The sequence below is a fragment of the Pundamilia nyererei genome, unplaced genomic scaffold, assembly GCF_000239375.1.
Source record: "Pundamilia nyererei isolate P.nyererei 1_Seehausen unplaced genomic scaffold, PunNye1.0 scaffold00016, whole genome shotgun sequence".
Taxonomy (NCBI): domain Eukaryota; kingdom Metazoa; phylum Chordata; class Actinopteri; order Cichliformes; family Cichlidae; genus Pundamilia; species Pundamilia nyererei.
Genome location: NW_005187417.1, coordinates 2,217,944 through 2,221,993, shown reverse-complemented (window position 1 = coordinate 2,221,993; position 4,050 = coordinate 2,217,944).

Sequence of the window (4,050 nt, the reverse complement as noted above, 5' to 3'; positions counted from 1 at the left end):
GTGAGGGTGTGTGTGGTTATGCTGTGTTCAGATCTTTGGGAAAGAAAATGTCTGTCAATTAAAACAAAGTCACTACAGGTAATTGGTTTAGACTGATGACAGTATGGTATCTCAATTAAATATCTGACATCTCTGATAAAGATAATGATATTCATATGTAATTCCATTACTACAGATAAAACAGATTGCCATTACCTTAATTAATATGCTGCACCAAACCTGAACACAGAAATTCAAGGACAGCTTTGGGGGCTGTTTGTAAAAGTAACCAGAAACAAACATTTCCAATATATGCACCCATGTACGAAAGGAACTAAAACTTTGAACTTTGAATTCTAAGGTTTTATGTATCAGAACATGATGAAAAAAACTCACCTGGTCCTTACCAGGTTCTAAAATTATTTAAATTAAACCTGGGATGAAGAGCAGACAATTTATCAGACCATGTGATTATTTATTTAACAAAAATTCAAACTGCAGAAGCAGCATGTGAAAAGTACACCCTGAGATTCAGTAGCTTGTTGCACCACCTCTAGCAGCAACAATTTCAAGCCTCAGTCTCTCACATCGTTGTGGAGGAATTTTGGCCCGCTCTTCTTTATGTTGTTGTTTTAATCCATTGAAATTCACAGGTATTCGTTTATGCACAGCTCTTTTAAGGTCCCCCACATAATTTCCATCAGACTGAGGGCATGTGACATTGTCCTGTCACATGACTCAGTTTGGACAAATTTTAGTTGTCAGACAGTTCCTGTGACTGCGGCAGTTATGCAAGTATGAGGCACATAGTTTGGAAAGGGTTTTATGAGCCTTCCCAGATTGATGGGCAGCAAATATCTTTGATGATGTCTTTTCTCCTTGGGATTGTGTTAACATGCCTGGATGCTCCAAGACTGCACACTGCTAATGTTAGGGTCCCTGGGTAATCGACCCAGAGTTTTCAGTTTTACATTATTATTGAACTTTGATTTTTTTATATTATTTATCATTTCTAGTCTTTTGGTTTCTTAGAGTTCTCTGTCTTATGGTTTATGTCTCTGTGTTCCACAGTTGCTCTGCCTCCCCTGTCAGCTGTATCTCCTTGTCAGGTCCATGTGTCTGTGCTATGTTTCCTGTTTTACTTTGAAAGTCCATGTGTCTTGTTAATGTATCTGGTTTTGCTTCCCTTGTCTCGTTTTCCCTGATTTGTCTTAGCTGTGTTTCCCTCCTGTCTCCCATTCCCTGATTGCTCCCTTTGTGTTTTGAAGCCCTGTGTTTTCTTTGGTCTGTGTCATGATTGTCCTTATCCTATGCTATGTGTTCTGTCTGGCTGCCTGTGAAAGTTTGTTTTGGTATTTTCAGTTGTGTTACATTTGAGTTGAGCATTAAAGCTGTTTTGAGTTCACATTTCTGCCTCTGAGTGTCTGCACATTTGGTCCACCGTTCCTGCCTGCACACAGCTCATGACAGCTCAAAGATCTGCTCTTACAGAGGTGCCAACACTTGCTCGTGATCAATTAGTCAAGCACATGACTGGCTGCTTCTTACCCTTTTATTACCTAGCAGTAAGGGTAAGCTAGTCTTTGACACACTGATTCTGTATTTTGTCGTAGCCTTGTATTTACCTAATTTTAAGATCTGCTCAAGACCAGATTATTTTTTTATTATGTCCTGATATGTAAAAACTTATAGATGGTGTATTTTCATTCTCACATAACTCTATATTGAGAATGTGTTCAAACTGGAGCTTAAATATATGCACTGTGCATATATTTAGCATAGCTACTGGGACGCTTCAGGTTTATTAAGATCTGTTTGATTTAATGGTTTGATTCCAAGGTCTAATAGTCTAAAGCCAAATGATACATACATTGATTTAAAACACAGTAAATGTTCATGCTGGGCCAATATTGATTGTTTTATTTAAGCAGTTTGAGGTTTTTAGATGTTATTTTACACTGCAAAATGACACACTTGATGCAGCAATACATAAACAAGAAACAGAAGCCTGAAGCAGCATGCTTTATGTGGAATTTTGCTGTCACACAGGACAAAAATGCCAACAAGTGAAAATTGATAAAAGTCAAAAAGATAGGAGATGAAATCATGTGTCACTCAGATGAGAATTAGAGGTGTCACAAAGTGTTCATTCTTTGACAGACGCTAACTGCCAGAGAAAATCAGTTTAACCATTTCCTGACAGGAGAGTGTGTGAGCATGAGGCTGAAGCTTTAGATGCACTTAAAACAAATGTGGACAAGCTAAACATAGGTGAGATTTACATCTTCCAATTCTCACTTTTATGTGAGAAAATTCTCAAAGTGAAAACCTCAAAGGCAAGCCAAATGTGATGAAGACTAAGGCTTCACTCACACAGACCAGAACAGGTTAGCAAACCCCTATAAATATTCTTTCACAAGAAAAAAAAGTCTAAAATTGCACGATTTTTGGTTCAGCACTAAGTTCAAGTTCAAATTTTATTCGCCACATGCAGTGGACCAGTTGATCAAATCCATAATTCTCTTTTAGGTTTTAGAGAACAGACTGTGAGAGAGTGTTCCAGGGAAAGTAATACACACGAGACAAGACAAGGACACAAGAGGCTTAGCAGGGAAGATAAGGGGAAGGAGGAGAGGAGAAAAGTGCGACTGCCTTCGCCGAGAGCCAAATGACCATATACCTCTTTGCAAACAATTTCACATTAGCAACTACCAGCAAATGCTTGCTAACCTGAATACACACCTTTTCCTAGTAAGTGATGGTTGCCAGGGCATCATTGACGAGTCTTTGGGACAGAGGCACTGGGGTCCCTATGCCATCAATGTTTGAGTCTCTTTTAGCTCAGTTTTTGGTCTTTATCAGTCTCTGAGGAAAATACAGCTATATTTAAACAATTTGTTGCTAATTGCGTGTAGCTGCACATAGGGTACGTTGTATAGTTTGACTGTTAACGATGAGCTGAAACTTTCTATTAGGCTCTGAGATCTGCAGATTTGGGTGCTAATGAGAAACCCGTTTCTCTACTGTCATGCTGTCTTTTGATACAAGAATTACTTGTTTTTTATAGTTGTTTAAAAACTATTTTGTGCTGTTAGAGAATTGAAAGTTTTACTTATGTTCATACTGTGACACCCTTTAAAAAGTATTCTGTTAAGGTTAATTATGTATGTGTGACACTGCTTTCATTGGTTGCTGTGCCACCCATTAATAACATGTTTGTTATTGCCATTAGCAGTTAGAATGAGCAGCAATGTCCCTCTATGTCTTATGTTGATATCGCCTCCCAGCAGCTGCTGATTGATCATCAACACTGACCTCAGTCTACACTGTGACCTCTGGGACCCTCATCAGGACAGCATGTGAAACAGAAATAATATGTTTTGAGTTGGCTAGAGAGACCAAAAGGCCCCTAGATGATACAGTATGTCATTTATCAGCCCCTGTCCAGACTGCAGCCGCTGCAACCGCCAATGCATCAATCACATCACACTCCCAACCCATCAATATAAATGCAAATCACACAATCTGGTATTGCTGTGTAGATTATGACTTTGCAATAGACTGTCTGCAAAATGATGCTGAGAAAGGTCACCAGCTCATTAAGTTCGGGTGATCTCCAAGACCGGTACACAGAGTAGAAGGGGATGAGCTGATTCTTCTGTACACTGTAAAGAGCAACAGTATTGCCGATTTAAGATATGCAGAGCTGGGACTGCTGTATTTGGCAGCAGCTGTATGATGTTTCAAATCATTTTCAGAAAGGTAAACCTGCCCTGGATATCCATGTGACCTTTTGTCATTTGACGCTATGTTTATGCCCACTGGAAATTTCATATATTTTTCCATCTTTTTTTTCCTGTTGCTGAATTTCCTTCTTCTTCTCAAGTTGACAAGAGATGATTTATTACATTTGAGATAATTGTAAAATTTAGATAGAGGCCAAAATGTTGAGAGTTGAGTTAAACCAGGGTCGAATTTCTGTGTGGATTTTAAGTAACACGTGATTTAAATGGCTAATACAGTGGGGCAAAAAAGTATTTAGTCAGCCACCGATTGTGCAAGTTCCCCCAC